Genomic DNA, 25,295 nt, shown 5'->3' on the forward strand with positions numbered 1-25,295 from the left:
TGGAAATGTTTGTCGTGACTTTACTGAAAGAACAAGGCAAAGCTGGCAAGTTGATGGGGTCAGCTCACAGGAGGGCTCTTTGGACAAATATGGAAGGCTCAGGTGTTTCCTGAGGAAATAGAAGACCAAAACAATGTGTTTGTGTGAGGGCGTCCTGGTCTCAGCCAAGCACCCCATCCTCTCTATCCAGATTAAGGCCTGAAAGACCAAGGAAGTGGGGTCAGTGGGGGCACATGGAGCACAAGTTACATGAAAGCCCAATATGTGACATTGTACCACATCCATAACTAATCATGGGGCACCTCTGGTAGTTTAAGCATCAGCCTTAGCTTCTAATTTTATCAGCTTTGCAGAGATAGCCTTAACTCCAGTCTGAAAGCAGCAGCTTTTTCTTTTAATTACTGTATTTCCCTTGGTTTTTGAAAAGGAAATGTACTAAAATTCAACTTTATTTATTGACTCATTTGCATTTATAGTCCACCTATCCTCTAGGAGCTCAAGGCAGCACACATGGTTTTTCAACCTCAATCAGGCAGCAAGTTAGTGCTGTACAAGTCTTTAGAAACAACTCTGCATATAAGCACAGTTTAAAATGATTTCAGCACAGATGCGGAATAAAGACACTTAAAGGGATTGTTGAAAGAGGAAGAACTGTGGCTCAGTGGCAGCGCATCTGCTTCGGTCCCTAGTTCAGTCCTCAAAGGCATCTCCTGGTAGGACTGGGAAATACTCCTGCGGTGAAGACAATACGGAGCAAGCTAGACCAATAGTCTTACTCGGTATGAGACAGCTTCCTGTCTTCCTAACATTGAAAAGGCATACAGAGCCGCTGCCTGTCTAAATGTCTAGTGGGAGGGAGTTCCAAAGGGGGGGTGACCAATTCCTATATCACATGGTGCTCCTGCAAAGCACAGTGACCCCTGGGTTACATAAGGGGTGTGACTTTCTTACATAAGGGATGCGACTCCCAACATTGCCTCCCTCTTGCCTCAGTTTCCTGCAACTCCACACCCCCACACCCTGTCAAAACACAGAGAATTGACTTGCCACATAACGCCTTTGCCCTCTGTTTCTCTTAAAGTCCACTGAGCTAGTCTCAATGAAATTTAGCCTATTTACTGGATATCTGCAAAACCCCATTTATCCAACCATCCCCACCACTCTTATCTTCTGTCTTCTGTCTCTGAGACCTCAGCAAAAAGGTCTAGATTTGTATATAAGGAAGACTCCTATGCCAGCATAAATTGCCATAAGGGTTTATCCAAACCATGAGTAGGCAAACTAAGGCCCAGGGGTCAGATCCGGCCCAATCGCTTTCTAAATCCAGCCTGCGGACAGTCCGGGAATCAGCGTGTTTTCACATGAGTAGAATGTGTGCTTTTATTTAAAATGCATCTCTGGGTTATTTGTGGGGCATAGGAATTCGTTCACCCCCCCCAATATAGTCCCCCCCCCAAGATCTGAGTGAAAAAGTTTGCTGACTACTGATCCAAACGACTGAAGAAGAAAGCGAGCAATTCAACAGGTGCATTTTGAAGAAGGAAGCTAGCAACTCAGCAGGTGCAATTTGCTGCCTCTCCAGCCATATACAGATGTTTTAATTTTACCTGCTCCCTGAGGGAACTCTACAACCAATATAAACAAGTAATTGTAAGCTAAATGCAATAATAGATGTACCAACCATCCACACATTCAACTCCTTCTAATTATTTTATTAAATCTGGTTGGGAGATTCAGGACAGACAAAAAGGAAATAGCTAAATCACCTGCAGTTAAATTATGGCCACCAATATAGGTGATTTTAGAAGGAGGTTGGACAAATTCATGGGAAATAAGGCTGTCAGTAGTTACCAGTCATGACTGCTGCATCCTGCCGCCAGTGACATAGCATGGGGGGGGGAGGGGAGGTCGCCTCAGGTACAAAATGTGAGAGGGGCACAACAAGGTGCAATGCCCACACAATGCTGGCTGAGCTGGGAGGTGGTGGAGCGGCCAAGCCAAAAAGGCATGTGGTCACTGCCACCAGCAGCAGTAGCGCTGGCAGCCATGTGCCTTGTGGGCTTCGCACACACTCCCTGACATGAGCTTCCGACCCACCCTGGGCACTGGCAACCCACGCTACGCCACTCCCTGCCAATGAAAACAGAGGCACCATACCTCTAAATGCCAAACACTAGGAACAACAGTGCGGCCACATTTGCACCATACGATTAAAGCATGAGGTGGTATCATAATGCCTTTGATGTATGGTGTGAGATAGGTCTAGGCTATTATTCTCACACTTTGTCTTAGCCAAAAGGCCAAGAAGCGATTCTTTTATTGAATTGCTTGTAGGCTTTCCAGAGGCAAGAACTGGACCAGAAAGAGCAACTGCGATGGTGTGGATGAGCCCAAGGGGAAAGGCCTGCATGGCCCACAGAAGGGCCTTAGCTCTACATGGAGCTGCCCTTGAAGATTACTTGGGAACTTCAACTGGCCCCAGATGCAGTGGGTAGAGTATTGGCTGGGTTTCCCTTTAGAAATCATAGAACCCTTTTACTAAAACAGCCACACTGACCGCCATTTTGTTTCCAGGCTCCATTCTTCAAGGTGCTCATGTGAGTGTCTGAAGCCCTAAATGACTCAGACCTCAAATATTCGAAAGGCCACCTCCTTCCCTGTAGCCCATCCTGTGTGTTAAGATTGGCAGAGGGGTACCTCCTGCTAATTTCACCTCCTGCAGAAGCAGAGGCACCATCTTTCCAAGTTGATTGAGGGGCTCCGATGTGACATCTTGACATTGCGTGACGTCACAAGGAGCCAGGGAGTGGAGCTGAACATTGGTGGGTGGGGGGTGAAATTGCCTTGGCCCCTAGGAGTTAGTGTGTATGCTCAGAAGTATGGTAGTAGCTGGGGAGAGGGCCTTCTCTGTGGCAGCCCCTTCTTTGTGGAACTCCTTCCCCTCAGAAGTGCACCTGGCACCTTCACTCTACAGCTTCCAACAAATTCTGAAGACACATTTCTTTACACTGGCCTTTGACACTTGAAAAGTGTATTTTCAGGGCCCACCCTATTCCTGTAAAGGTTTTAACTGCTTTTCATTCTGGGTTTTAAATTGTTGAAACCTGTCCTGGGAACTGCGAGAAATCAATTTAATAATTAATAAAGCAGCAGCCTTCCATGGAGAAAGCTCTTGGTTCAGTTCCTGGCATCGCCCCATAAGGTTTAGAGAGACTGAAACCTTGGAGAACTACGGCCAGCCGTTGTCAGCAAGACTGAGTTATATTGTTAACAATCTAGAACGAGTGTGGTGTAGTTGGTGAGATTGTCAGCAGAGGCGGAGCTACATGCTCCAGCACTCGGAGTGGGTGTGCACCCAGGGGCGGGGCTAGCAGTCTGCAGGGGCGGGGCTAGCATCCCAGCAATGTCACTCCTCCTCAGGATGGCACCCGGGGCGGACCACCCCCACTGGTGGTGCTTCAGGTTAAGAACAGTTTCAGGTTAAGAACAGACCTCAAGAATGAATTAAGTTCTTAACCCGAGGTACCATTGTAAACAGTCCTCATTGGAAGAAGTGTGGCCTAGAAAGGAACCAAATAAACAAAGAAATACCAGAGAGCTCTCTTTCAAGTAGGCTGTGACAGGGAAGAAATTAAATCCAGTTCCCCAGCTAACACAAACCTGCCCAATTCCTGCTTCCTGGAACAGCAGCGAATGGACTTACACCCATCCTTCCCTTCCACTTTGGTATTTTTCTGAATTTTGCAATGCAACTTTCACCACCAAGAAATGTGTTAAAAATAAAGAGTGTGTATTGTATTAACAATAACAATGCACAATGTACAATGTACAAAAAAATCACTATGTGAGGACAAATTGCTTGCAAAAATATGTATATTAGACAACACAGCATACAAAAATGGGGAAAATGCATACTAAAAGGCTGGCAAATATTTGAGAGAGGGTTTTCCCCCTTTCCTTTTCTCATACTGCAAACTGATGTGGAAATGGGCAAGCTGAGTTTAAGGTTGGAGAATGATAAACCCAAACGGACAGATCTGCCCATCCCTCGGTCAGAATGGGACAGCTTCAGTTGGCACCAGATTGGCGGTGCCCAGCCAGTGGAGATAACTGGGGGGCAAAGGGGTCTTTGTTCTCAAATTTACTGCATTAATGTTTTCCCACGGTGGGCAAGGAAAGGGGGGTTGTCATGGGCTGGCGTTGAGCTCTGTTTGTTTTTTTGTTTTGATGTAAAGGTCTTTCAGACGTCTGGGTTATTGCTATTGCACCATCTGCCATCGTGAAGCCAGCGCCTGGGGAGGCGGACACAGCTGATGGAGGCGGGCACCATCCCTGCAAGTGCATGGGATCGGGTCAGCCACAGTTGGGAAGAGGCATCTTGATGACCCACATAAAACCCTATGAACCTGCTTTCTCTTTGAACGTGGAGGGCAGTGGTTCCTCTGGCCCAGAACAGGGCCTGAGGCCAAGAGGGGTCTCCCCTCCCCAGTCCCAGGACAGGCTCTTGTGTCCATTGCAGTTTCTCATTTTTTCCAGTCCTAGGAATACAGGGAGTGGCCTTATATTGGGTCACATCTGTATTACCCAGTCTGGCTCTCCAAGGTTTCAAGCAGCGGCTGTTTTGACCTGGAGATACCAAGGATTGAACATGAGACCTTCTGCACGCAAAGCAGTTCCCTCTGAAAAACCGCTTTTCTACATCAGTTTGCGATTTTTGTTATGGTCCTCTGGCAAATGGTAGCTTACATTTCTTCTGTACACAGTTTTGCCAATCATACACATTTTTGCAAGAAACCCCCGCTAACATTAAGTTGTTTTAAACTGTTATTAATATTGTGTTTTAATATTTATGTTGTGTTTTCATTGTTGTAGCCCACCTGTTACCCCTGAAGGGCAGATAATAAATTGTAATAAATAATAATAATAATAATAATAATAATAATAATAATAATAATAAATGTTAGTAAGCTATTTTGACAAATATATGCATATCTATGCACATTTCCCCCTAATGCACATAGTTTTGCTCACATTTTCTTGGCTGGAGAACTGCATTTGCAAGATTCAGAAACATCACAGCTCTATTCAGACCTGTTTCCTAAAAAGCACCCGTCAGTTCCCAAAGGTCTGTTGGAATAAAACAGTCTTCACCTGCTGGTGGAAGAACAAGAAGGAGGGGGAAGCTTAGAAAAGACATGTGTTTGCAGGGGGAAATGTGTGAAAAATGGGTACGAATTAAGTGCAACAGTTTGGTAAATTCTTTTTTAATCCAGAAAAAGAGAGGATGAGATGAGGGAGCGCATGTGAACATGACACAAAGTGGAAACAGGCTGTTCCGTTCACCTGTAGCACACTCTAAGGACTTATCCACACGTAACTTTTGTTTGCGCTTTCCAGGCACAACCCACACTTTAAAGCTCTGTGCCTCAGCGCGCGCACACACACACACACACCCTGGAGCTTTCCCTACAAAAACTCACTCTTTACCACTGAATTGGAGCAAACAGTAATTCATGGAAAACTCGAATTGCCATTTCAACTTTAGAGACCAGGTTTTCGCAGAGAAAGCTCCAGGGTGTAAAAAAAAAGAGTTCTCAGACACAGAGCTTTAAAGCGCAAATCTTTGCTTGGAAAGTGTAGGGCAGAAGTTAAGTGTGAATAAGTTCAGAGTGAATAAAAAAAAACTTTTTTCTCTCCCTTCTTCACATCACCAGAAATTGGAGCTGTCCATTGAAATTGAGTGGTGATCTATTCAGGACAGGTGAAAAGATGTGCCTCCTTCACTGAACACATCATTGACTTGTGGGACTCAGTGTCACAAGATATCAGAGAACTGTAGAACTGCAGAGTCGAAAGGAACCCCGAGGTCATCTAGTCCAACCCACTAGAATGCACAAATCACAGCTAAAGAATCCCTGACAGATGGCCATCCAAACGCTGTTAAAAAACCTCAAACAAAGAAGAGTCTATCACATTCCAAGAGAGTCCACTCCACCGTCAAACAGCTCCTACCGACAGAAAATTGTCCCTAATGCTTGGTTGGAACCTCCTTTCTTGTCATTTGAATCCATTAGTTCAGGTCCTGCTCCTGGAGCAGCAGAAAACAAGCTTGCTCCATCTCCCATGTGACAGCCCTTCAGGTATGTGAAGATGGCTATGGTGATGTCCCCGAGCTCAGACGAGGCAAAGGTTTATCAGGTGGTGCCAAAGTGCTTAGCTGTATCTAGAATGAGCCATGGTTGACGTCACTTTAATAGCTATGATCAAAAATAGAGAAAGTTCCCATGGATCAGTCTTTCTCAACACAGTACCCTCCAGATCATGGGTAGGCAAACTAAGGCCTGGGGGCCGAATCCGGCCCAATCACCTTCTAAATCTGGCCCGCAAATGGTCCGGGAATCAGCGTGTTTTTACATGAGTAGAATGTGTCCCTTTATTTAAAATGCATCTCTGGGTTATTTGTGGGGCATAGGAATTCGTTCATTATTTTTTAAAAAATATAGTCTGGCCCCCCACAAGGTCTGAGGGACAGGGGACCGGCCCTCTGCTGAAAAAGTGTGCTGACCCCTGCTCCAGATGTTTCAGACAGCCACTCCCACTGGCCAGCAGGGCTATTTGGGATGATGACTCCCATCACACAACTATGGTGGTTGGGACTGTTGGGAGGTGTAACCCAAAATATCTGGAAGGTAGCAGGTTAGGATAGGCAATGGTTTTGAATTCCGCCAATTTTCAAAAGCAGCTTGTAGGGGAAGAGGCCACTGTGTGAATGACAGTCTGATTCTCAGCAATTTGATAAAGCAGTCCTGTTTTGGATCAGGTGGCCAAAGATCTCAGCCACAGCCAGAAGGAATTATTCTTGTCTTAGGAGCATAGGAAGTTACATACATTGAGTCAGACCCCCGGTCCATCTAGCTCAGAATTGCCAACACTGACTGACAGTGACTTTCCAGGGTTTCAGGCAAAAATCTCTCCCAGCCCTACTGGGAGATGCTGGGAATCAATCCCAGGACATTCTGCATCCAAAGCAGAATTCCGCCACTTTGCTACAGTCCTTACTTTGAAGGAGATCACATATACATATACCTAAACTATGCAGAATTCCAAAAGTTCAGCTCTCTTGCTAATTTGCTCTTCTTAAAAGTCTGGCAGAAATTCAATGAAAGAAAGAGGCATTAGAACAGAATTTGCATTGTGATAATGCCCATTAAAAAAAATTAATACACTATCTGCCATCCCACATTCGCTGTTCAATCTGGTTCGTTTTCTCAGGAAACTCACCAAAGGTTCCTGGGGTGTGTAGATATTAGGGGAGGGGGTCCAATGGAGTGGGGGGGCTCTCTCTCTCTCTCTTTAATTAATCAAGGTACTTGACTCGGGTGCATGCTTTTCCACATGAGCAGGCATGAGAAATCAGGGGAAGGGGGTGTTGAAGCTTTTTTATTTTTTGTCTCATTCCATTACAGCTTCAAATGGTTAATTAAGACAATAGAGCAACTGAGACCGGCTCCATGAATGGACGTCTAGACTCTATAGTCCAGCCTGCACGTTCCCCATCAGAATGTTAAGGTGGCTTGTCGGCCTCCACCAACACCCCCCCCCAATAGCTCACCACCAACCACTCCGCCCCACCATCCACTTCCCTAAGCCCCCTGCCCGCTCCCCTTTGTTTTTGTCCTCAAACAATCATGCCTTTGAGAATCCTGGCCAGATTGGCAGTTCGTCTGGTGTGAGGCCGGGTGTCTACCTCAAAGCGAGCCTTCCCAGAGCCTAATATGATGAGGAGGACCATTAAAGACTGTAAAGGGGGGGGGCCTTTGCATTGTCTGGTCCTTTGCTGTTGTTGTTGTTGATGGCTGAGGTGGAAACAATCTTGGCGGGGCCTGATTAGCATGAATCCCCTGCTTAACTCCTGTGAAGGAACCATGGCATCAGCAAAGGGGCCTTAGAAATGGAAAGCTAAGTTTTTGAAGTGAAATTTTGAGGAAACATGCCCCAGATTTCTGACTAGTGAGCCAGTGGTGGAGCAGTGGTTAGAGTCAGACTAGGACCTGGGAGACCAGGGTTCAAATCCCCACTCAGTTACGAAGCTCACCGGGTGACGTTGGACCAGCCACATTTTTCAGCCTCACCTACCTCACAGGGTGGTTGTGAGGATTGAAAGGACGAGAAGAGACATGTGAGCCACCTTGAGCTCCTTGGAGAAAAGAGAGAGGATAAAATGTAATAATAATGTGATAACAACAAAGGAGTAGAAATTACATACACGTGTCCACTAGTTAGCATGTTTATCATATAAACACTTCCTTTGGAAGATACAGAGGGACTGAATCTTAACCACAGTGTGTTTTTGTGATCTCAGAAGCCTGTTCCATAGTATCTCAGAGCAGGGCTTTTAGAGTGGCTGCCCTTCTTCTGTGGAATGGCAGTCCTGTGGAGATACGACAGGCATCCACTACCTGCACTTCCCGCAATCACATTTTTGTTCTGTCAGGCTTTCCCAGTTGGTTAAATGGGTCTTTACCATGAGTGTCTGCCTTGTGAGGGTCTTAGTCTTGCTTTAAATGCTTTTGTTGTTTTTGTGTTTTTAATTACCGTATTTTTTGCACCATAACACTCACTTTTTTCTTCCTAGAAAATAAGGGGAAATGTCTGTGCGTGTTATGGTGCGAATGCCTATGGGTGGCAGGGGGGATCTGCTGCAGTCGTGAGCAGAGGATCCATGGTTCCCCTTCCTTTCCTCCTCCGTGGTTACAAAGCATGGATCCACATGGATCCTCAGGATTTTTGCATTGGGCTACTCCAAACTCACTGCCAGATCACATGTCTGTGGCCACAGCATGAACCACAAAAATCATATATCCACTATTTTGTTTAGAATATTTTTTTCCTTGTTTTCCTCCTCTAAAAGCTACGTGCGTGTTATGGTCTGGTGCGTGTTATAAAGCGAAAAATACGGTATCTTATAAGTAAATGGCCTTCAGTCAGTGGTTTAGAAGGTGATCAATACTGTACATCAATAATAATAACTTAGCATTTCTATTAAACCATCAGTGTAGATGATGCAGTACTGGAAACAGAACATACAGTGCCTGGTGGCCATTGATAGCCATAGCCTTTATAAATTTGTGCCATCCTCTTTTAAAGCTGTCCTAGTTGATGTTGATCACTGTGTCTTGATGGAAACTAATCCCGTGGTTTAACTATGATCTGTCCTGAATCTTCCAACATTGTGCTTCATGGTGTGTTCACAATTTCTACAATTCTATGAAGAGGGGGACTTTTCTCTATCGCTCCTGGATCCAACCCTGCTTCCGGATGGTTAGGTGGCAGTGGTGGCAAAGAATGTATTCTCCCAGCTTGATCTTATGTGTCAGTCCAGCAGTGCCCCTTCCTGGAGAAGTCTCAGTCAATCACATCCAGGTTAGACTACTGCAATGCTCTTCATGTGGTGCTGCCCTTGAAGACAGGCCAGCTCTGGTCAGTTCAAATTAGGATGCCAGAGATCAGGCTTGAGCCAGCTGATCAGATCATATAATGCTGATCTCATAACAGAGTCATTGGTTGCCAGTAGAGATGTACAATTTCCATGTCAGTTTCTAAATTTTTTAAACATAAAATTAATTTATCATGAGTGTGCACAGATGAGCACTGGTAACATAGAAGAGGGTGTAAGACACATATTAGTCAAACATTGCATATACACAGATCTCTACAATATTTCAGAAAAGAAAAATGGGGCATGGAAGATTTGCAGAGTATCGCAAACAGAATCAGAAACAGGATTCAGAATTCCAAAATCCAGAAAGAAATTCAGATCATAATTGTAGAAACTTCTAACTCTGCCTGTTGAGATGCTCACTGGTTTTTTTGGGGGGGGTGAAAGTTTTTCAGATTTTATTTATTGTCCTATTGATACTGCTGTAATGCTTCATGCTTCTTGTACAGTTTTCAATGTAACAGATTTCTTTTGTACCTTCTTCTCTTGCCTCCCTCCTTCCCCCCCCCCCCCACTGCCTTTCTGATTGTAAATGTCTTAGGGCAGGGACCTGTCCTCACTGGGCATGAAAATGCCATGCATGTTGATGGCACTTCAGAGCAGGGGCAAGGAAAGTTTTCCAGTCAAAGGCCACACTCCCTCATGGACAATCTCTCAAGGGCCGCATCCCAGTGGAGGATGGGCTGGAGGGAGACACGGGCAGGGCAAAGGATGTGACACTTATTGACAGCCAACCATGTTTACCACGCTAGAACCAGAAGGTGTGGCACATAAACACACACACACACACACATGTAGACCATGGTTGATGGGGGATATGGCTGGGCAGAAGGGCATCACCTGATAAGGGAGTGTACCCTAGACCTAGGGCCATATAGAGAGGCCTAGGAGCTGCATTTGGCCTCTGTTATATGTGGGGGTGACAATAGTGATGGTGATCCGTTGTGTGATGGCCTCCAGATGCATCACATTGTAGATTAGATGGATAAGGGATACAGAAACGGGTCATTTTGTTGGTTCCTTTGGCTGGAGTGGGATCTGCCAACCTTGGCAGCTGTTGGAGCGGCTTAACCCTTCATCAAGCTAAGGCAAGGTCTACTAAATGGGTAGTTAAGAAGGGTGAAAAGTCAAGATCCAAACAGTTGTTGAGCTTTTTTCTTTTTATTTTTTGCCAAAGCTTTGAGCAAGATCTCAAAAAAAGAGAGACGTTTGTGAGCTATTTTTTAGGAAATTCTCCGTACGTATGGGTTGCCATACACCCAAATTTTCCCGCACATTTAAGCGATTTCCTCCCGGGCACTGTTTCCAACAGCCAAATCCCAGCAATGTCTGGGAAATTCCGGACATACGGCAATCCTAGGTTAAGCGGCTCCTATTCTATGATCATGGCAGAGTAGGCTATCAATGGCTACTAGCCATAATGACTATTCTCTGCCTCCACAGTCGGAGGCAATAATGCCTCTGGAAGCCGCAGGAGGGGAGAATGCTCTTGTGCTCGAATTCTGCTTCTGGATTTCACATAATGGGCATCTGGTTGGCCAATGTGAGATCAGGAAGCTGGACTCAATGTGCCCCTTTTGGCCTGATCCAGCAGGTTCTCCTTACGTTCTTAACCTTTGCCACACGGCCGCCAGGTAAAGCATTCCAGAGGTCTCCTGGACACTGATAGACGTGGTTTTCCATCCTTTATTTCTCACTGATTAAGATTCCATGAGGAAGGACACCTGCCAATCCGTTGTTGCATTCTAGGATCCTACTTGCCTATTGTTCTAGGATGCAAGCTTAGTACATAACACCGCAGCAGGACACTGTTGCAAAAGAGGCACCTCCAATTTATCCCCAAATCACAGCACCTCCGTCTTATCGTGATGAACTTTAAGCTTGCTTGCCTTGCTCCTTCCCAAAACTGCCCCCAGATCCTGTAGCCCCTCTGGGGTTTAGAGGTATACAGTGGTACCTCGGGTTAAGTTCTTAATTCGTTCTGGAGGTCCGTCCTTAACCTGAAACTGTTCTTAACCTGAAGCACCACTTTAGCTAATGGGGCCTCCTGCTGCTGCCGCGCCGCCTGAGCACGCTTTCTGTTCTCATCCTGAAGCAAAGTTCTTAACCTGAAGCACTATTTCCAGGTTAGCAGAGTCTGTAACCTGAAGCGTATGTAACCCGAGGTACCACTGTACTTGACATCTGTGGAGGTGGCCACCGCAGATTACTAGAAATGTGGCTTTGGCCTAAATATTAGCTCCACTAACATTTACCACTGGTTCTATTCCTCTGCGAGATTTTGGCTATCAAAGCTGTCACGCCGCCATGACCCCCCCCCCCCGTAACTCCAGTTGACTTCCTTCTGCAATGATGTGCCCATTTCACTTTTTGCAAGTTCTTTAGAGCTCTCATGAGCCTCGCCACGGGAGCGAGAGAGCCAAAGGAATGCTACTCCACACATTGGAACTTGGGCCTAAATTATTCCAACTGCATACTTGCAAATGAGCTCGCCTATAGATGGTAGAGACAAAAGGTCATTAACTTCCCATGCACAGGCCCTGGCCTAGCTGCTAATTTGTCACCATGCTAATCTGACCCCCACTCCTCCTCCAAATTTCCACCCCACCTCCTGGCATTTTTCTATTTCAATAATAGGGAGGATACACCCCCCCTCAACCTTAGTACTTTTTAAAGAGGTATTTAATAGATCAAAATGTGGCGAAGAAGTAAAGATTCTGCAGTATATTTAAAGTCAGGAAGAATTATATGAGAGGAAAGAAGTGAAATAATGTGATATCTAGAAAGAAACTAGGCTGCTTTGTTTGCATGCGTCCCTCACCCAAATTAGTTTGATAGGCTTTTTATATACTGTATAACAACAAATATATAACATCACATACACATTACAGCATCACAGACAATTGTTCCCAGGGAAGAAGACACTTCAAGTCATCTTGTTCAGGATAGCAAAGACACTTTGGAGGGTTTATCTTTTAAGACTAGTTTTGTTTGGATGTTGAATAAATGACTACCTTATTGCATACAATTTTTTCAGTCTTTTCGTTTCCTTTATTGCTTTTAAGTTATGAGTTATTTTCTCAGTTTTAGCCAATCACCAGGCATTTTAAGTCCAGGGATAGTCCTTGTAAGTTCTCCCAGGTTTGAGCTCTGGATAGCCGAGTGGTCACTAAAAGAATAGTCAGTAAGTCCTTATTCTTTATAACAGCATTTAGGTCTTCGAAGAGAGACAATAAACAGAACAGAGGCGAGTGATCCATGGGCTTTTGAATGATCAACTACCTTATAGCATTTGGGATTTTTATTTTAGAGAGAAAGAGAGCTCTATTCATAAAAGTCAAATAAACAGATTATTTTTTAAAAAAGGAAAAGGAAAGGAACATAAGATAGAAGCTTATAAAAATATGCATGGCATGGAGGAAGTGGATAGATAAAGGTTTTTCTCCCTCTCCCATAACACCAAAACTTGTAGGCAATCCAATGAAGCCGAATGCTGGAAGATTCAGGACAGATAAATGAAATTACTTCTTCATGCTGCACATAGTTAAACTATGGAACTCGCTCCCACAAGAGACAGTGATGGCCACCAACCTGGATGGCTTTAAAAGAGGACTGGAGAAATGAATGGCTATCAACGGCTATTAGGCATGACAGCTTGCTCTGCCCCCACGGTCAGAGAAGACAGTGCTTCTGAATCCCAGTTGCTGGAAGACACAAGATGGGAGAGGTGCTCTTGGGCTCAGATCCAGTTTGCAGGTTTCCCACAGGCATCTGGTTGGCCACTGTGAGAAGAGGATGCTGGACTAGATGGGCCATTGGCCTGATCCAGCAGGCTCTTCTTAAATTCTTATGTCCGGTTAAAGGTAAAGTAAACGGACCCCTGACCATTAGGTCCAGTCGTGGCCGACTCTGGGGTTGCGACGCTCATCTCGCTTTATTGGCCGAGGGAGCCGGCATACAGCTTCCGGGTCATGTGGCCGGCATGACTAAGCCACTTCTGGCGAACCAGAGCAGCGCACGGAAACGCCGTTTACCTTTCCACCAGAGTGGTACCTATTTATCTACTTGCACTTTGACGTGCTTTCGAACTGCTAGGTTGGCAGGAGCAGGGACCGAGCAATGGGAGCTCACCCCGTCGCGGGGCTTCGAACCGCCGACCTTCTGATCGGCAAGTCCTAGACTCTGTGGTTTAACCCACAGCGCCACCCGCGTCCCACTATGTCCGGTTATATACCACCAATTACCAGTCACTGGGGGCCATCCGTGAGAGAAGGCTGTTTCCCTCAGGTCCTGCCTGTGGGCTTCCCAGGGGAATCTCGCGGACCTTGTGGGGAAAAGGATACTGGATGAGACGGCCCCTTGGTCTGATCCAGCAGCAAGCTCTTCTAGTGTTCTTACCTCACAAAGGAACCAGCCATTTCTGAACAGATCACAAGAAATTTAGCATCCCCTCCTGATGCGATAACTTTTCCTTGATTATCCCTTTAATTATAGGGAAATTAAAAGTGGTTCCTCTCTTCTAATTGCTTTCCGTTACCGAGACACACACCCCTCTTGCCAGCCCAGCCCAGCTCCCTTTCATATGTCCTTTTTTGATATCTCTCCTGCCTTCTGTCACCTTCTGTCATGTTTGTTGCTATGGCAACCCCAGTCAGTGTGGCTCAGATAAAGGGTTGGTATCAGAGTCGGTCTCTGTGCCAAGTCTGTGGAGGCTGGGCAGAAATCGGTGTTCCCCACCCCCCAGTCCTGGTTAAAGGGTCCGTGTGGGCATGGAGGCCGAAAGCAAATGAAATGGGGCTTGCTGGCATCTGCAGTTTTTAAGATCCTGAGAGTGGAGAGAATTCAGAGCATTTAGCATTTTCAGTAAATCTTAGTTTCTGCATCTTGTAAATCTTACCTATTGCATTTTGCGCTGTTTTATCCTGTAAGCTTTAGCGTCTGCTTCAGACCAAAAACGGTTTCAGTCAAATAAATGGCTTGTTTCACTTCAGCAAAAGGATCATTTCTCAAAATAATTCTGGCAACTTCAATTGGTTGGTAGAAAGATGGTATGAATGTATCTTCTCCTTAATTCATTCCTCCCCAAGCTTCTGAATGATCGATTTTGCTCAATTATTACATCCAAGTTACTTAACGAGACTTAAGATTTTGCATCGCTTTGCATACTTGTTTCAAATCATTCTTCAAAAAATGAAATTTGAGGTGTTTCAGAAAGTTGAGTTCAGAGGGCTGCAAAAACTTTATAGGTTGTGTGTGTGTGTGTGTGTGTGTGTGTGTGTGTGAGAGAGAGAGAGAGAGAGAGAGAGAGAGAGAGAGAGAAGCAGAACCTGATATTCAATTCTAAATTATACCAATGTCTAAAGAGTTTGGATCTGAGTTGAATTCACAATTCAACAAATATTTCACAAAGTTGTTCTGATCAGTTTAATTATTTATTTAAATCTTTTTTTTTTTTATCCCACCTTTCCTCAAATGTGGGAACTTCCACAGAAATATTAAGACAACAAAATCAACATATTAGATCAATCATATTGAGTTGTATCCAGCTGAATTATACTCAGGGTAGGCTCACTGAAATGAATGAAACTGAGTTGGTTGCATCCTTTCTTTTCAACAGGTTTACTCCGAATAACGTTGGAAAGAACCCATTGTTTGCCATCTCAAGTATGTTCAGTACATTAAATTATAAGAATTAATGTCAAACCAGGAGGGAAATCATTGGGACAGTTGGCAGATCTCTGCCTGTCCGGACTGAAGTGAGGCATAGAGTTAGGCCTGGGGCCTGTTGGGTTTCCAAACCCTGCCAGCCATCTTGCCTGATCTTCTCTTTAGGGCTGGCTTGTCTTAATTTGGCTTGACATATGTGCATTCTGAAATACAGACATGCGTGACTGAGGGGCTGGGGGTGAAAATATTCGCTTGCTTTCAAGCCTTTAAATAAATAAATAAATAAAACCTGAAACCTAACTTCAGAGAGGATGGAAGAGGAAGAATGAACAATGAGCTGGGAAGGGGTGGGGAAAAGCTTTTGACACAGAAGAGGCATGAAACTGGATTAAACGGATTTGGCTGTGTCCCGGATGGAGAGCTGGGGACGTGGGGTTGGAGGCAAGTGGGTCGCCATCACCAGAGGACAAGTGTTTCTCGTCTTCCCAGTTCTTGAGATCCCGATGGGGGGGGGGGAGGCAGAATCTCCTTAGCTTTGGCTCACAACAATGAGAGGTGAAACGTATTACCGCAGGTGTTAAATAAATTAGCCCCATAATGGGTGGGATGGGGGGGGAGGTAGGAAGGTGGGTGGGCAGCCTTGCCCCTCCCAGATTGAAAGTTTATTCACTGGCTAATCAAAATGACATGATGGAGGCTCACAGACTATAGCCAATTACTCTCCAAGATGGAAGAGGTCAGGAGGTTCTCCACGTTCACAAGGCCTGAAACTTTTTGTGATGTAAATTGGCTGAGAGCAAGCGCACTACTGCAAAAGCCCAGACTGCTAGGAAACCCGAGGAGGCCCTCTGCTTGCTTCTGAGATATACCACCAGCTGCTAGCCTTAAGGTCTAGAAACTTGTTTACCCAAAGAGGAATGGAATAAGTCAGGATACAGAGTTTTTGCACTAAGTACCAGGCACTGAACTTTTGGGAAACCAAATTATGGAACATGCACTCACCCTGGCTAAAGAACAAATGCAAAATCCTGTGCATGGAATACGGCAGCAATGAAGGGAAGATGGGCACAGTTAGAGGTTCACGGCTTTGATATCAAACTTTATTAGCAGTTTGGGGAACAGAAAGTTGGTCCTGGAGCTTCGGAGCCATTTCCAAATCCTGCCTTCATGATTTCACTTTCAAACTCAGCAGGAGGGCTGACATTTGAGGGTATTTTCCCTCCTCATTTATGTTGGTTTTTTTTTTTTTTAAGAAAGCTGGGATTAGGTGGCTTGCAAAGAGGACGTTTGCTCCAGGAATGGAATGGTTGGTGCATCTTAAAAAGCCTTTGTCCCGGGAATTCGAAATATGGGGTGGGGGGAGAGGTAGGGGGTGACTGAAGGAGGCTGTCGAAAGAGACCAGAAATATGAATGGCACCTTTCTCCCGTTCTCACATTCCCTCATTCCTTCCTTTCGTAAAGAGGTCTTAGACTCCTGGTCACATTGGCCTCACATGATGCTCTTGCAAGGGGGAGATTATCCCAGGAAGGAGGAATCTACTGAATGGTTGTTAAATCAAGAGGTCGTTTGGGAGTCAGTAAACTGCTCTTTTGTTTCCTCTAGGCCCAGCTGCTGAGAAAATGGGGCACCCCCTCAGCCACCCCCCACCACACATACACCAAGTCCTCTGTCTAAAGGAAACTCAGGTTTTTCTTCCCTGCCTCAAGTGGAATTAACTGAAGAAGGGTCCCCACCACCCTCCCTTTCCCACCTTTTGACTGACAGAAGAATCCACTTCTCAGAGTCCATGGAATCATAGATTGGAAAAGGGCTTTGCAGACCGTCACTCAGTCCAGCCTCCATTTTTGTTCTTCTTTGGCCTTTGCCTATGACATAGAAGTTGTAAGGTAAAGGTAAAGGGACCCCCGACCATTAGGTCCAGTTGTGGCCAACTCTGGGGTTGCAGCGCTCATCTCGCTTTATTGGCTGAGGGAGTCGGCGTACAGCTTCCAGGTCATGTGGCCAGCATGACTAAGCCACTTCTGGCGAACCAGAGCAGCGCACGGAAACGCCGTTTACCTTCCCGCCGGAGCGGTATCTATTTATCTACTTGCACTTTGACGTGCTTTCGAACTGCTAGGTTGGCAGGAGCAGGGACCAAGCAACGGGAGCTCACCCCGTCGCGGGGATTCGAACCGCCAACCTTCTGATCGGCAAGTCCTAGGCTCTGTGGTTTAACCAACAGCGCCACCCACGTCCCACATAGAAGTTGTACCTGGGACTTTAGTTTCTATTTCCCTCATAAAAAGAGCAGTTTGTTACCAAAATTTGAAAAGCACCCCCCATACAGACAGACAGAGAGAGAGAGAGAGAGAGAGAGAGAGAGAGAGAGAGAGAGAGAGAGAGAGAGAGAAACACTGCTCCAGCATTTGGGTTTAGGTGTTGACACATCTCAGGTTACCAGCTAAGAGGAAGGTGTTCTTGCCCACCTGGAGATTTAAGTGTTCCCCCCTGAAGGAGGCCAGGCAACCTTGGGGACAACCTTATATGATGATTGTGGACATATGTTTATTAGCTACTCCGTGGTGTGAGAGCCCACAAGAATGATGAGCATAATGTCCCTCTGGGTGAGACCCAGGTGGGAGAGTTTGCAGCATCTCAGGTGAGAGATGGGGAGGAGCTCCTGAATGTTTGAAGACTGGGTCTTGGATCCCACTTACTGAATACAGGTACATCATTTGGATCATAGTGATAGGGGAATCCTTGACTGCAATTACTTTGTGATGTTGCTGAAGGTAAGACAAGAGTTTTAGGTGATGCACAGCTGGCATGAAGTGAAGGAGGAAGAGCTGGAAGAGGGTTTCCTTGGCCGGCAGGTCAAATGATAATATTCTGGGACTCAAATTTGGCACGGGGTTTCTAAGTGCTTTGAGAACAGTGCTGGAAGTACTGGGATACCTCTTCAAATATTGATTTCATAAAATCTATGTACCACTTGATTGTTTAAAAACCCCTCAAAGTGGTTTACAAAGAGAATAAATGAACAGAAATATCAGTAAAAACAGAACCCCCCCAAAAACATTCAAAAGATAAAACCAATAATAAAGAAAAGATTAAAACATACATCAACATTTTATATGTCTGAAGAAAATGTCTAAACAAAAATGTAATAGCAGGCACCAAAAAGAGTACAGTGGTACCTCAGCTTACAGAGGCTTCAGGTTACAGATTCCACTAACCCAGAAATAGTACCTCGGGTTAAGAACTTTGCTTCAGGATGAGAACAGAAATCACGCAGTGGTGCCGCAGCAGCAGCGGGAGGCCCCATTAGCTAAAGTGGTACCTCAGGTTAAGAACAGTTTCAGGTTAAGAACGGACCTCCAGAACGAATTAAGTTATTAACCCGAGGTACCACTGTACAGTGAAGCTGCATGCCTGATGTCAATAGGTAGGGAGTTCCAGAGTGTAGCCCCCATTTTTGAAGCTGGACTCTTAGATCTTCATCTGGGTCCTCCAGGTTCCCCCTCTGAGGGAGGTTTAGAGGGTGATGGCAAGGAAGAGGGCCTTTTCAGTTGTGGCTTCCTGTTTGTGGATCACTATCTTCACTGAGATCCACTTGGCACCATCCACAAAAGATGAGCTTCTAGAATATTGTGGAGCTAGAAAAGTTCAGAAAGTGGACAGAGAAATGTCCCCCCCCCCATAACATTAGAACCCAGGGACATTCAAGCATATATATATTAGGAGAAATTTGCATATACATTGAAGCATGTATATATTAGAGAAATTCACACTAATATGCTGATGGGTTTTCATGAGGACTTATGTGTGCAAATGTGGAGAACTGACCTTAAGTTTGGAAAAATGAGAAACTGACATTGACAGACTTGTCCCTATAATATATTGTATACCTTTGATTTTATTATTTTGTATGTATTTACTCTTTGTCAATAAGTTGTATCCAGTTGAAGAATATAACATGAGCCTGCTGAATTAAGCCAATGGCCCATCTAGTCCCTCATCCTGTTCTCACAGTGGCCAACTAGATGCCCCAATGGGAAGCCTGCAAGCACAAGAGGCCTCTCCCCTCCAGCAACTGGGATTCAGAAGCATCGCTGCTTCTGACTGTGGCTTGCAGCCTTCTCCCCCATGAATTTGTCCAATCCTCTTTCAAAGCCATTCCAGTTAATGGCCATCACTGCCTCTTCCGGAGGGAGTTCCATCGTTTAACCACATGCGGCACAAAAGCTTAAGAGCAACCTTTAAAACTCCCCTGAGAGCATTAGACAAAACATATCCAAGTAAAATATAAAATAAATCTGAGGTGATTATCACCCCTTGTTTTTAAGGGTATCTTTATCTTTTTAGGTTTTGTTTTTAAATAAATTTCTCTACTTTACAATGGCTGGGGCTCTTGGTCGCCTACCCTGGGGAAATTCTGATCTGGAGAATGCAAAAGGCAAGAGGACGTCTCCTTCTTTCATGGAGCACCCTAGCCAAACCCTCTTAATTAACTTGGTTTGGGGGTCCTTTTGCCCCCCAGCCTGTTGTCTGCTTGATTAGTGGGTTTGTCCCATTGTCCGTCTGGCACAGATGCCCCCTGATGCAAATGCCAACATGAGGTGGGCATGGAGAAGCCATCTCCCAGGATTGGCTGTTCTCTCTGCTACCATAGAAACCCTGTTTAGCGGGAGAGAGAGGGGAAAAAAACCATCAAGGGTGTCTGCTGCTGGCAAGATGAATCTGTTGCATGGTATTCCCCTCCTTTGGACAGGGACACACACACACACACACACACCCTTCAAATAAGTCTCCTGCTCTCCCACTCCCTGCAACTGCTTTATGATTTGGGTTCTCTTTTTATTTGCCTCCCCTACCCCACAAAACTGCCCACCCCCTTTGAGACATACATTTCTATGTATTTTTTTCATCAGATCTACTGACACCCCTTCACCATTCTCCTGTCCCGTCCCTGCACCAACCCCTCTGCTTTGTCTTAATATTGAAAAACCAGCCATGGTCTAAGGACAACTAAAATATCTTTCTTTGGTGGTGGTGGTGGGGCTAATATTCAGAGCCTGGGGGTTGCTCTGTCCCTGAAGAATCTAGTACAGTGGTACCTCAGGTTACAGATGCTTCAGGTTACAGAGGCTTCAGGTTACAGACTCCACTAAGCCATAAATAGTACCCTGGGTTAAGAACTTTGCTTCAGGATGAGAACAGAAATCGCGCAGCGGCAGCAGCAGCAGCAGGAGGCCCCATTAGCTAAAGTGGTGCTTCAGGTTAAGAACAGTTTCAGGTTAAGAACGGACCTCCAGAACGAACCCGAGGTACCACTGTATTTCAAATGGGGAAAGCCCTCTCTCACCCCGACCACCTTGTCAGGCATCAGTGTGAAGAGGCACACAGACGCAGCTCATTTCATGGGACGAGGCTCAGAGTTGGCATGGCTGACGTGTCTCATGCCTGGGAAACCTTAGTTCCAAAGCCTGCTCTGCCACCATGAACCTCAAAGCAGTGGCATAGTGTGGGGGGCCAGGGGGGCCATGACCCCAGGCACAAACTTATGAGGGGGTGCCACCAGGTCCCTCCACGCAGGTGCCGGTTTCTGCGGAGATCCCTGCCCCAGCAAAGGTGGCAGAGCCACCACCCAGATCCATCCTGGGAGGCCCTTTCCCCAGCTCCCCATCCTTCTCTGCTTGCTTGCCTGCCTGCCATCAGGGATCTTTGGGCCATGGAGCCCTGCCTGGCCTCGCCGCCATATCTCTGGCAGAGGTCAACAACCACAAAGGCTCTGTGCAGGCTGGGAGGAGGACACTGTCCATCTTCCTTACACCTCCAAGGGCACATTCCTAAAGCCAGACTGCCCTTCGGTCTCCAGGCTGGGCCGGACCAGGGCTGGCCCCCGCTCACTCCTCGCTCGGCACTCTGTGCTCCCTGGACAGCAGTGGGAGAAGCACAGTCACACAGTGAGCGGGTGCAGACAGAGGGAGGTGGGCAAGGGGCAACCCCACCCCGACCCCACTCAGCGTTCCTCTCTATGGGCATCAGAGGGATTCACGCCCCAAGGGCCATGTTGGTTGGCCAGGCTCCCCGCTTCATGGGTGGGCAGGTGGCGTAACACAGTCCAGTGAAGGGTTGCTCCAGTGGTGGCTTGTGTGCCCCAGGCACCGGCAACTCACGCTACACCACTGTCTCAACAGACCATCAGAAGAGCCAGAGGCCTATCTAGTCCAGCATCCTCATTCTCACAGGGGTGAGCCAGTTGCCTACTAGAAGCCATTCAGGACTGGACCAAAGAGCCTCAGCCAGACGGTTGATTGTGGCTGGTTATAGGGAGCCTATGACTCCCTTGTTACAACAGCACCCCTGGCTACCAGTGTGTTTATGGGCACAATTCAAAGTGCTGGTTATAGCCCATAAAGCCCTATGTGGCTTAGGCCCAGGGTATCTGAAGGTTCATATTCCCTCATACAAACACCCTCAGGCGCTGACATCTTTAGGGGATAAGAAAGAGGGCTTTCTTGGTGGCTGCTCCATGGCTCTGATGGTTGCTGCTGTGGAATGCTCAGTTCACAACCTGGTAGGCAGCAAGACACTTTAAGACTGTGGAAAGGAAAAGCAAGGTGGAAGAGGAGAACAGCCAGCAAAATCCGTCAGCTTTGAGAGCCTCTGCTGGTAAACGCCTGAGAACTGCAGTCTGGATTCCCTTCAGCTGATCAGGCAGAGGATAGGAGGGTGGTTTGGGAAAGGCCTGGCTCCATCCTCTGATGCCATGATGGCTAAATAGGATGTCCATGTACAGGTGCCCAGTTGGGAGCTTCTGGAGACTTCAAGAGAAGCTCAGTAGATGTCAGCTTGCAACACTTGCAAGTCTGAGGGACACCGTGTGATCTTACATGGGACCACACCTACTCAGTTTCTCCACTGTGTAAGTGGGAAGGCTGCCAGGCCATGCAGATATCAAGACCCATCTTTTTGCTTCCCATGCAACTGATTAAGCTGATCATCAGTGGTTCAGAAGCAACCAGGTATGTGGCACTTCCAACTAAGATTGGTATTCAGCTTGTGCTCAGCCCTTTTGGCCCATCCTGGCCAACTTTTTATTTGTCAATACCTCATGTTATATATGATGTCAGGTGACTGGCAGTTGGGTGTGTCTAGCCAAAATAGCTTGGTGGGCCAAATGTAGAATTAATGTGGCCTGCAGGTTAAGGTTCCTCACCCCGCTCGGTATGAACAGGAATGTACAGATCTCCACCAGGAGGGAATTTTCCAATTAGGGAGCCATTACCAATAAGGCCCTGGTTGGCACAATCCGTGGTTGACGATGGAACTCCCTGTTGAATTTGTTTTACTCACCCTGAGGTGCTGGATAAAGGGTGGGACATGTCTGTGTGTGTGTGTGTGTGTGTGTGTGTGTGTGTGTGTGTGTGTGTGTAAATAAATGTGGATCCCTCTCACCAGCACTGCGGTTTCCCGCACAACCCAGCTTTGCTGGAAGAAAACTTTTCAAAAAATGTTTTACAGATGAGAGCAAACAAGGAGGAAATCTGGATCTCAGTAGAGATGACCCAAGGCTGCATGGATTTATTTTTCTGTGCAATTTTGGGTGAAGCTTGGACACCATTCTCTTGTTAGCCACAACAACCTAGCAAAAAACCAGGTGGCAATAACTCTCTGGATTCCAGATGTTGGGGACACAGGGAGACTAAAATGATGGAGTGACTCCCTTATGAGAAAAGTTTGTAGCATTTGGGACTTTTTTGTTTAGAGAAAAGGTGAGTAAGAGGCGACATGATAGAAGCTTACAAAATTATGCACAGTGTGGAGAAAGTGGATAGAGGAAAGTTTTTCTCCATGTCTCATAACACTAGAACTCAAGAACATCCAATGAAGCTAAATATTGGAAGATACAGAAAGTATTTATCCACACAGTGTGAGATGTAGAAATCGCTCCCACAAGAGGCACCTTTAAAAGAGGATTGGACAAATTGATGGATGATAAGGCTTTCAGTGGCTACTAGGCATGATGGCTGCACTCTTTCTGAATACCATTTGCTGGAAACCACAGGAGAAGAGAAGGCTTTTGTGCTTGGTTGGCCACTGTAAGAATACGATGCTGGACTACATGGGCCACTGGCCTGATCCAGCAGACTCTTCTTATATTCTTATGACTGTGCAGTACCTTAGGCTCAGCTTGTGAACACCCAGAGATATCTGGCTGGCCACAGCTGGTTTAACGTAAGAATATAAGAAGAACCAAAGGGGCCCATCTAGTCCAACCAGATGCACCAATGGGATGCCCACAAGCAGGACTTGAGCACAACTATCTTCAATGGGGCTAAATGTATAGGTAGTGTAGAATTACAGTCCTAAATAATCAACACTCAGTTCCTAACAATTTATTAGGGTAGAAGAAACAGCCACACACGGATGACAGCATTAAATAAAAAGTACCCAAACAAGTAACAATCACCAGCAGACGTCACGTGCAATAAAGCTACAAGCAATTTAAGGTGCCAGATCTATTAGTTGCTGTGAGGATGTTTTAAAATGCACAGTTAAAAAGGTAAAAGATGCAGAGCTGCATTCTCTTGTGCGGGAGCCACATGGCAGCCACCAATGGGTGGAGCAACCAATGGGAACTTTACCTTTGAACTTAGCAGGCTAGTTTCTACAGTCATCACCCCCTGCCCTCTCTACCCTCCACCCAGAAAGGCAAGAGGCATGATCAGAGTTCAAGGTCTCACTTCCGGGGGGGGGCACACTCAATAAGGGTGTGAACCAAGTCTGGAGAGGGGAATGGCCTGGAGAGAGTCCCCAGGGCCAAACAGAGAGACCTGGAGGGCCACATTTGATCTGTGGGCCTGAGGCTATATCCCATTTTATATCCCTTCCGTAAGGCTTTCTGAATAAGGTTTTAGAAGAGGATTGGACTAATTTGTGGAGGAGAAGGATACCAATGTCTACTAGCCATGATGGCTCTGCGCTGCCTCTGCAGTTGGAGGCAAGAATGCTTCTGATCACCAGTTGCTGGAAACCACAGGCGGAGAGAGGGCTCTTATTCTCCTGACCTGCTTGCTGGTTTCCCACAGGCATCAGGTTGGCCACTGTGAGAGCAGGAGGCTGGACTAGATGGGCCATTGGCCTGATCCAGCAGGCTCTCCCAATGTTCTTATGTACTTAGCCCTTTGCAAGTCGATAATTTGTTCCTTCAAAACAACAACAACCTCCTAACAACTTTGCAACGGAAATTATGAGGCCGGTGATTTATGCTCAGCGTAAAATATTCTAGAACAAAAGGAGTCGAGTGCAAGATAGACTGCTTCCGATCTGTCACAAAGAAGCCATTGGTCAATTCATCGGCACTGGAGGCTCTGCATTATTGCAAGGAATCCCATCAGCTTAGAAAGGGGACAAGGGAGTCGTTCAGATATGCTGCAGTGCTCAGCATATTTTACCCATCTCCACTAAACCTGCCTGTTTTATGGGCAGTATATGCCTATTGCCTTTGCCCCACATACCAGGGGTTGTGAGGGTGAGGAAATGGGACAGGGTGGGGGTGGGTGGGAGCCCCAGACGAAAATCTGCTGTGATTGAGCTGAGCTATTATGCCTTTCTGACAATAGATTGGGAACTGATACCCACCACAGCGAACTGGGACACGTCTTGCCTGCACAATTCAGCGGGCTGTTTAACTGTCACGGCTAAAGCGGAGGAACTGTTAGGGGGTGCAGGCGAAATTCTTCCCCGTCTGAATTTCTCCATAGGTCCTGGAGTTTCAAACGACCAAGCGCTGCTGTTGTCTCAGCCTTTACTTCCAGGACTTGGACAGAGCTCATGTGAAGTTTCTCACAGTCTGCTCTCCTGTCTCTCTCACCCATCTATCTCTATGCCTGCTGCTCTAGGGGGCTTTGATAAAACACTCCACCTTGTGGGGTTTCTTTTTAGGAATGATGTGTGTTTGTTCTGGAAAAGTGGACCTCAAGGCAGCGCAAACTTAGCAATGGAACAATCGCAGAAGACTGGGTGGTACCAGAAGGGGGCAAGCACCCCTGAAAAAACCAAAAGCTCTCTCTCTCCCCACTTGCCCCCCCCCCCCATTGCTGGACTCCCGTCATTAGCATCCACTGTTATTATTTTTC

The 25,295-nt window shown here is 46.3% G+C and overlaps 1 long non-coding RNA gene across 1 annotated transcript; it reads right to left on the reverse strand.

Moving 5' to 3' along the window:
* Positions 1–7,084: 7,084 nt before the first annotated feature.
* On the reverse strand, positions 7,085–14,751 carry LOC308575616. The gene is made up of 3 exons (XR_014002889.1): positions 13,898–14,751; positions 8,137–8,197; positions 7,085–7,145 (listed from the first exon to the last, which is right to left on the reverse strand). It is a non-coding gene; the product is annotated as an uncharacterized lncRNA (long non-coding RNA).
* Between the last annotated feature and the right edge of the window lie 10,544 nt (positions 14,752–25,295).

The sequence above is a fragment of the Podarcis bocagei genome (assembly GCF_964188305.1).
Source record: "Podarcis bocagei genome assembly, chromosome: 16".
Classification (NCBI taxonomy): Eukaryota; Metazoa; Chordata; class Lepidosauria; order Squamata; family Lacertidae; genus Podarcis; species Podarcis bocagei.